This window comes from Megalobrama amblycephala, linkage group LG1, assembly GCF_018812025.1.
Source record: "Megalobrama amblycephala isolate DHTTF-2021 linkage group LG1, ASM1881202v1, whole genome shotgun sequence".
NCBI lineage: Eukaryota > Metazoa > Chordata > Actinopteri > Cypriniformes > Xenocyprididae > Megalobrama > Megalobrama amblycephala.
The window spans coordinates 57,363,781-57,373,659 of NC_063044.1; the positions used below are offsets into that span (position 1 = coordinate 57,363,781).

The window sequence follows — 9,879 nt, forward strand, 5'->3', positions numbered from 1 at the left end:
TCTCTCGCTCTCAGTTTTATTTTTGATTTCAATTTAGTGTTCCATATTGGCACAATAAAAACTACACATTTGTACTGCCAAAAAATAAAGTCAAATTAAATCAGTGCAAATTGAGAAAATAAGTATAATTAGCAAATTAAAAAAAATAAATAAATAACTGTTCACATATCATAAATGTCAGGGCAAGCTGTCAAATGTGTTTCAAATGCTTTACATTTATACATTATACATTAATTTTGTCTATTATAATATTTGTTGGCCAAAACATATATATATATATATATATATATATATATATATATATATATATATATATATATATATATATATATATAGGGCTTAATGTGTGAGTAATAAACATAAACCTCTCTCTGGTGTAGATGGAGACTGTGTTGTTCTCAGCTTGTCGCCTTCAGGCGTGTCGCACTCTGGTGACTGTAGAAAGGGCTTCAGCAGGTGTGTGGACACAAAAGAAAAATATTGCCTTTAATATCTTTCATTTCAGGAAACAATGCTGCATTAACATAAGCATTAGCTCTATCTAAGCTTCTGTGCTCCAGAGCGCCACGCTGTTTTTTTCTCTACAGTCATTTTCAGCCCCTCTGTGGATATTGTTAGATGAAACAATAACATGCCAGAATGTGTTATACATCACATGCTGGTCTTTGGGCTTTATTGTACAACTCAAACCAGTGGCATATTTTTCCTCTAAAGAAGCCTCATGAAAATGAAATGCTATAAAGAGGAACGCAGAGAAGCTTTAAAAGAAAATGTGCCTTTTAGCCCTGGTAAATCTATCTATCTATCTATCTATCTATCTATCTATCTATCTATCTATCTATCTATCTATCTATCTATCTATCTATCTATCTATCTATCTATCTATGACATGTAGGATGGGTTATTGAGGCTCTTTTCTCCTGTTTCCACAGAGATCCAGATATCAAAGGTGGTGTTAGTAAAGCAGGTGTGTGTGTGTATGTGTGTTTCGTGGTGTAAGAGACACACACAAGCACAGAAACATCGACACAGAGTGAAAGATCTTATCCTCTCCACCCAGGGGGTCTTGTTAGAGGCTAGTCGCGGTGACACAGCAGACTGTGTTACTGTAAAAGTCATCAGTCATAGCACTGTGTGGGTGCAGGAAAAATCTGTCGCTCCATGCAGAAAGCCTGTGCAAAAATCCCATGAATCTCCCCCAGTCATATTCTACATTATCATTTGCGCCTCTCCTCCCATTTCCTGTTCCTATTATTTCCACTTGCCATTCTTCGCTAGTGCTTCTCTGCTTTGTATCCTTTCCTACATCTGACTTTGGTTTGTGTGTGTGTTTGCGAGTGACGAGCAGCCCGCAATCATCATCATGCTGATCAAAATAATTAGCATGTTCAGTAATGCATGTGTTGAGCGTGTGCAATAAGTCAGATGATAAACCGCCCTGAGCTGGAGGCCATTTAAGCACATATTCCTGATAAACTCTGGTTTGATGAAGCTCATGCTCTGAAGTTGCACAGCATTGCACTTTTGACCACCACTGGATTTTCATTACCCGAAAGTAAAAAAAAATTTAATAAAAGGGGGGGATCAGTGATTGGTACCAAGTGTGTGTGTGTGTGTGTGTGTGTTTTGCAGTGCAATAAAACTGTTTGTTTGGAGTGAAATGGTCACCTGTACTTATTATCTCAGTCATGATAATGAAGATAAAGTAAAACAACAGCCCCAGAAAGTCTGTGTACATTTTGACCATTTTGTTGCCTCTTTGGTAAGGAATAACAGTATTTTTTTGTTTGTTTTTATAAGGTTCTGTAGGGTATTTGTGTAACTGTGGTATATATGTAATATGAGATCAAATAAATTTCATTCTACCTCTTAACTAATTTGATAAATATTAGAATCTTATCATGGGAGAAACAGAATCCAATGGAATCGGATGTTGAAGTGGTGGCTTCAACATCCGTTGTTGACTTTATCCTGATCTTAACCAGTATATTTGTACACTAAGAGAAATTGAACCCAATTCTCATTTTCAGTTTGTTATACTAAATGAAAAAATAAGCTACCTTTTCCTTTCTTGTTATTCCTTTCCAGGAAATTAAATGGTTAAAACATACATGGACCCTAGAACCTCTGTGAATCCATACGATCAATATTATGTGCTGAGGAAGTAATCTGTCTCACCTGACCTGGTAACATCTTTGTTTATTGCTTTTTTGTCAACATATTAACCTTCAAAAATTTGTCTTACAGTATATAATTATTTCTATCTATCTATCTATCTATCTATCTATCTATCTATCTATCTATCTATCTATCTATCTATCTATCTATCTATCTATCGGTTAATATTTTTTGAAGTGTTGTTATTTATTATGTTGTTGTGCTTTTTGATGTGGTTAATAATATCCATTTTCTATATGTGAATTATTTCTGAATTGGGGTAGAGACTCAAAAGAAGGATTCAAGAAGTATGTTAGTTCAGTGCTGGTTTCTGAAAGCGTGGGTTATATCACACAGTCTTTTAAAACAGATGTGACATATGAAATGTTAGCATTGCATAGAAAATTCATTCTACAGCATGATCAAACATGGTGTCTTGTCACAGCACATCATGGCCTGTCTTCTAAAGGTCACTAACAGATAAAGAAACTAAAATGAGGAGTATTTCAGGGGATTTCACACCACTTATTTTGCCTGTGTGTAAGCTCAACGGTGCTTTGAGTGTTTTTATTTTTTTATGCAGTGGTTATTACAATGCATATTATAGGAGGTCAGGTTTGAAGCGTTGCCATGGAGAGGGGAGTGAGTAATTTCACGTCTCCTTTGGTTTAGCTCACCTGCTTGCCTCCGCTCTGCTGAAGTCAAATAGATTGTGAATCACATTACCAGTGATTTAACCAGAAATGCAGAGCGGTGAGCACTCACTGTCTGGACTGCATCCATATCTCCATCCACTTCCAGAGAGAGAGAGAGAGAGAGCGAACGAGAGAGAGGCAAGAACCAAGAATGCAAGCACAGCACAAAGCAGTGTGATGCTTAAAGGGATTTAAAATGGAAGCAGATACTGGAGAGAGTAACAACAAATATGAATAAATGTAGAACAAGATGAGAAAAGCGACTTGTGGGAGTCAGAGAGGTGACACAGAGATGTCAGCGTGAGGGACACACACCCCTACGGATGGACCATCTGCTCTATGAGAGAGAAAAAGAAATGGATGGAGTTTTGGTTGCAGTTGATTGTGGCCATTTTAAAATAAAAGGAAAGAATCTCTTGTAATATGTAACAACACTAACTGGGTCTCATCCCTCATATCTTAAGCTGTGTCACTCAGTTTCCTGGTGGGCATCTCACTCCCTATATTTTAAATAAATAAATTAAGGCCATTTACTGTCCTATTCTTTCTTCCAAGATTTTAAAGTTCACACACGACTGAAACAAAGACAAAGCAAAATAATTCAGGGTTTGTTTTGTTTTCTATTTTTTGACATTTTGATAAAAGCTAAACACTGCCCCCTGTTGATGATTAAAAGTTTTTTTATTACATGCTGCCAGTAGGCTTGCAATACAGAAATGTACACTCTAAAAATGCTGGGTTAAAAACAAAGTTGGGTTGAAAATGGACAAACCCAGTTTTTTTTAACCCAGCAATTGGGTTGTTTTAACTCAACGGTTGGGTTAAATGTTTGCCCAACCAGCTGGGTAGTTTTATTTAACTCAACTGTTGTTTAAAAATGACTGTATTGCTTGCTTAAAATGAACCCAAACTATGTTGGAAATGAACATTTATTAATAAGTTTAATGAATAATAATTAAACAATAAACATTTATTAAATTGCTTACTAATAAATGTTCATCTTTTGATTATTATTGTTGCCTCTATAATTATGTGTCTGATTTTTAATTTGCAAACTATTTTGGGTTCACTTTAAGCCAGCCATATAGTCATTTTTAAACAATATTGGGTTAAATAAAACTGCCCAGCACGTTTTTAGAGTGTATATTTACATTTTAAAATAGAAAGGACTTACACACTAGAAGAAAACGTTCTATATTGAACCTTAAAGGGTTCTCTCAGGCGCTACCTTTTAAATATCTTTTCCCATCATGGGATCATTTTATGGATTTGGTTTTAATTCATTCATTTTTGTTGAATTTTTCATTTTGTACAATTTTATGAATTAAACAGCTTGCAACATACTTTTTCACTAGAAAAAATAACCTGTTAAACATGAAAGTATTATGCATTATTATATAAGTATTTTTTCTTATATAGAAACTCTTTGGCATTAAGGGTTCTTTAAAATTGAGTCAAGAACCCATATAGGGTTCTATATGGAACCCCATTGAACCTTTTTTTCTAAAAGTGCATCCTATAATCTCGCTGTTGTTAGTATCATGTTCCATCAGTTCAGCAATAAACAGAGATAGAGATTGAAATAGTCTCATTATGGCAGAAGTACAGTAGTAAGTAGTATGCTAAGCCTAGCTGCTTTATAGTGCCAATGATTTAACACATTAAGCCCAAAAAAGAAGAAGTTAGCATGAGTGGGGGAAGGAAACATTTTTTTTTTTTTGCATTTATCACACTCTACAAATATAAATAGAACCTTCTTCCATCAAGCTATTTATAAATGTACCTCAAATACTGCAAAGCTTGCTGTCACCACAAATGTATAATGTATTGTCGGGTCTAAACTAGCAAAATAAAGACAGTTTCTATTTTTGCATGGTGTCGATCTGTTAATCAATTCTTTCAGAGAGAGAGAGAGAGAGAGAGAGAGAGAGAATTCCAGCAGGAGCCCTCACCTCTCCATGGAGACAGACATGTGCTCATGGGATCAGAGAGGAGGACGGAGATGAGCCAAGTGGAGCCAAGTCTTCTCAGTGTCACATGACAACCGTGGTCACTCAGAAATGCCCTCAGCTGCACCTTGCCTTAAAGCATGGGAAACAGATTTATATTTGCTATAGTACAAAAGAGGAGATGGCTTGTTCAGGTCATGTACATTCACATACATTTATGCATCTGACAGACATTTTTATTCAAAGCGACTTATGGTGGTTTCAAGGGTAACCAGGGTTAGCTGTCACGTGTGTGTGTGTGTGTGTGTGTGTGTGTGTGTGTGTGTGTGTGTGTGAGAGAGAGAGAGAGAGAGAGAGAGGGAGGGGAAAAAATATCTATTGGTCGATGTTGTCACAATATTACCTGTGAACCATTGTCTTCATGGCTAACTAAGATTGTAATTAATACAATTATAAACTGACAACTTATAAAACTTATAATGCCATTCACAAAAATACCCTTGTTTTTTTTTTTTTACAGATTTTCAGCTTTTTCTTCAAATCTACCTACATTATATAGCTATGTGGTTCATTTATTTTTTAGTTTATTCAATTATTTGCCTATTTAGTTATTTGTTTTGTCCATTTGTTATTATTATTATTTTATTATATATACCGATTAAATCTTACCAACCCCTATCTTTTGAATGTTATAAACTCTTGTCTGAAGCCAGTGTGATTTTATTGTGTTCACTTGTTTCCCCAAGAGCTTACAGCGAAACTGTGAAGAAACTGGATTCAATTTTAGCTTGGAGGACAGCGGAATAGAATATGTAAAATAATGAAGCAATTGCACTGAATTCCATAACATGTTCCCTGCATTCCATCTCATATTCCTTTCATGGATCCTCAAGTGATGATAAAAGGGAAAAAGACCCGGGCCTGTTTTTTTATCTCTCCTGCTCTCTCTGCTAAGCAGTTGATTGTTTGTGTGCGTGTGTGTTTGGCCTAGCTGGACCAGAGCCAGCTGTATAGAGCAGGAAAGCCCCAGGGAGCTTCCTTAAACACAGCCTGTACATTGACCCGGTGGCTGGTGGCTATTAATTACACCTCAAGTGATGAGTTCTGACTGAGAATGCTCTGTGCCAGCCGGACTCTGGGCTGGTGAGGTCGCCACAAAGGCATTCTGCCAGCGTAGCTATAACCATTAAGTTTTTTTCTCCATCTCACTCATCCTTCTATTGCAACCTCTCTTTCTAACGACAGAAATGGGGCAAGGTGTCATGCTAACTTAACCAACTGCATTTCCTTTCACCAAGGATGTAACCACATATTCAGGTTTTTATTGATGACTTTTCCTAAACACCTACTTGTTAATAGCATTTCAAGTTCATAACATGCTTCAACCACCTTCCATAAATAATGGTAACATTTTTTCAGAGGTCTCAGACAACCCAGATGTCTACTTTAAAAACACTACTATGGATCTTTGGCCTCTCAATTGCAATATGTGGTGAAAACATGGAATTGAAAGTTAACTGCGGAAGTTTTCTTTTTTTTTTTTTTTTATGTTAGTTGCGCCACTTCACTTCTGCATGGATGAATCTGATGGTTTAAGGACTCTCCATGGTTACCAGTGATCACTATACCAGATCACCATATCTGTCATTTTACACCATGATCCACTGACAGTAAGAAGAAAGTGCTGTTGTAACAGAAGCAAGCTAGTGTGTGTAAACCTCACTCCCCTGACACTAGAGACTGCAACCTTTAGCATTGCTAGCACACCCGCCTCTCATGCCGGAGACGGCAGTTCAAATCCTGCTTGGAGTGGGTCAAATAGGACCAGTTATATTGGTGCCGTGACCCGGATGGGAGTGAGATTTAAGGTGAGTATAATAGAGGCAAGCTGACAAGTAAATCTCACTACTCTGGTTATTGAATGCAACCCTATTTGAATGCAAATATGGCAATGTAATTTGCTTTGACTAAAAGTGTCTGCCAAATGCACAGCCTAAATGTAATGTAAATATACTGCCTGAGGGCCGGTTCACTCAGAATGTATTTAAAAACAATAGGCAATTTTTTTGGGATGCTGTCTCATGTGTGAAATGCTTCAAACACACACAATCTTCTAGAGTGTTTACATGAGGTTGCCCAATCTTGTTCCTGGAGATCTACCTTCCTGCAAAGCTCAGCTTCAACCCTGACCCCAAACACAACAGAAGAAATTAATAATTACAGACAGGTGTGTTGGGTCAGGGTTGGATCTGATATCTGGAAGGTAGATTTCCAGAAACAGGATTGGGCACCCCTTGTTTACATAAACAAACAATGGGATAAAAGCAATGTAATGGGATACAGAAATGTGTTCTGAGTGAATGGACACTTAGGAGTAAGACATAAAAATGAATCAAATTTTAAATGTCAAGATAAACATTATTTCTTATTATATATATTATTTATGTTTTAAACATTTTTACCCCCAGCATTTTTTTGCATAGTGCATTCTCAAACACAACCACAACAGAACATGAGGGTTAAGAATAAGCCGTTGATAAACCCATACCAGTCGACCGCTAATCAGAATACTGGGGAGAACGTATCCTATTCAGTGGTTTAAGATTGTTCGTCCCTGTTTGTCAGGTACAATAGCCTACATACCTAGAGCTTTTAATTCTGCTTTCTCTTTGAAAATGACAACACTGTCACTCATTCATTCATGGCATAAGCAAATCCCTTTTATCCATTGATAATTACACTCTCTCTCTCTCTCTCTCTCTGGCTAGTATTCTGGCCTCTTTAGCAGTTTCCTCTTCCTGACCATCTGCTGCATGCGGGGTACTCACCTCATCTCCTCAGTGGCAAAGGGAACGGGTCCGAGCAGTTGCCATGGAAACAAAACACCATTGTCAGCAAAAAAGTTATTCCAGAACAACTCACACACATACGAATAATGTGAGTGATCGTATCACAGTTAAGAGAGGAAAGCCTCAGCTGGATTTAACACAGCTTCATGGAGTGTAACTCCAGAGAATATGCTCTTCCTTGCTGAAAGGGAAAAGATGAGTGACATTAGACAGAAACTCAAGAACAAAAATAAAAGAAAGAAATAATCTCCAAGAGAGAAAAAGACGTGTCATTCACTTTGCCACAAAACGTTGCACACCAGGCACTGTACTGCTTATGCAACCAGGAAATGGCTTAAGTTCTGTTTATGAAGTTTATGGTGAACAAAATAATATAAATTTGTATAAGTTTGGGGTCATTAAGATATGTTTTTGAAAAAAGTCTCTTGTGCACACCTAATATTGTGAAGTATTATTTAATGCATCCTTGCTGAACAAAAGTATTAATTTCTTTAAAAAAAAAATAAAAAAATTACTATGGTGGACAACAAGGAAATCTAGTCTTATTAATTCAATCAAATGTGTTTCTTGCCAGGTCAGTCCCTTGGAAACCATTCGGATGTACATAATATGTCTGATATAATTTTGCCACTGTGTATCTTATAGCATAAACATTAATTAGGGTAAATATTTCAATTAATTAAGATTCATTTAGTGTAAAATATTATAAAATAGATTCTGGAATATAGCTTAAAAATCATACTAAGTGATGTTTTTTTTTTTTTTGAAAATGTAAAAATGCTGAGTTTTCTGTTAGGGTTGTGCTTAAGGGGTTAGGTTTAGGGGATAGAATATACAGTTTGTACAGTATAAAAAAACATTATGTCTGCGGAAAGTCCCCATAAAACTTGGAAACCCTTGTATGTGATCTGTCTGTGATGTGGTCAAATGCACAGAATCATTAAATCATTTTCTCTACTGTATGTCCCTTGAATTTTACCCCCAAACCAACATTACTGATACAGATTAGTGTTACTGTTTGCTCTCTTTCAGGCATAAGCTGGTGTCTAATGGTTCCTACTGAAGAAAGGAAGCAAGTTGCCATTGCAGATGCAGGCAGATAGAGGTGTTAATGAGATAACATCTCAGTCAGTATCAAAACTACTTTTCACACACTGCTGATTGTACAGTAAGACATTCATTTCAGGATGCATAAAACAGAAATAATCAATTTACAAGATCCGTTATGTGCCGAACACTCATTTTGTTATAGAATTAACATAAAATGATTCAAAAATGAATTATAGATTATTATAAAATCACTGTCATCCTAGTTGGCAAATCTATGACTCAATTCATTGCTGAAACTAAGAAAATAACCAGAAGAGCATGTTAACAGTTCCCGGCCATCTTTTTCTCATTTTGTGCAAAAAAAAAAAAAAAAAAAAAGTTCCGAATCAAGTTCTGATTAGTGTTATCAAAAAGCAATCTTATCATCAAGAAGCACATCATGTGCTGAAAGAAGTGATAGACTTCACACTCAAATCACTCAAACTCCATTTTAAAAGAGTGTACTGTACACGTCTTTAGTATGTCATGCAGCACTTCGAGGTACATGCTTCGTGATAGGCTAGCTTTAGTGACCAACACATAATGGCATGCATTTATAGACAGTACTGGACAGTAGTTATATAACAGTTGGTCAGGATACAGCAGCGGAATCCCATTCGCTTCTGCATTCTGACCTGTCTGAGGTCATGTTCTGTGTTCTGTCAGGAAGCTTAACTTAATTATTGACAGACAAGGAAGGATATTTGTCAAAAAGGAGAGTTAGAAAAGGAGTTAACCCAGAGTTACCACAGCTCATATCCACCTGAACATAAAATAACAGCCGTTTCAGAGTTGTTGGAAATGGGGGGGTCACATTTTACATTGCTATATCAATGTTTCATTGTAAGTAGGCCTACTGCTTTTACTATATAATATAATAACATAATGTAACACAAAAATAACAACTGTATAACAACTATAAAAATAACAACGTTGTTACAGTTTGTTAAAAACTAACCTTACTCAAAACATTCAAAAACATTTTTTCTTGTCAAGGCGTATGTGGTTTGAGGGTTGGCCTGATTCCTGCAGGTGCATAAAAGGTTTGCGCAGGGGGACCCCCAACCAACTACCATAACACACACATTACATCCTGACCTGGACCTCTGCTGTAGCCTATATTATCAAAGCTTGAAGATC

The 9,879-nt window shown here is 36.4% G+C and overlaps 2 long non-coding RNA genes across 2 annotated transcripts; one reads left to right on the plus strand and one right to left on the minus strand.

Annotated features, from left to right (window-relative positions):
- Window positions 1-367: 367 nt before the first annotated feature.
- LOC125276053 lies at window positions 368-7,944 on the minus strand. The gene is made up of 3 exons (XR_007186574.1): window positions 7,630-7,944; window positions 4,805-4,933; window positions 368-447 (listed from the first exon to the last, which is right to left on the minus strand). It is a non-coding gene; the product is annotated as an uncharacterized LOC125276053 (long non-coding RNA).
- Window positions 6,357-7,659, plus strand: LOC125276060. The gene is made up of 3 exons (XR_007186575.1): window positions 6,357-6,669; window positions 7,270-7,426; window positions 7,570-7,659. It is a non-coding gene; the product is annotated as an uncharacterized LOC125276060 (long non-coding RNA).
- Window positions 7,945-9,879: the final 1,935 nt, after the last annotated feature.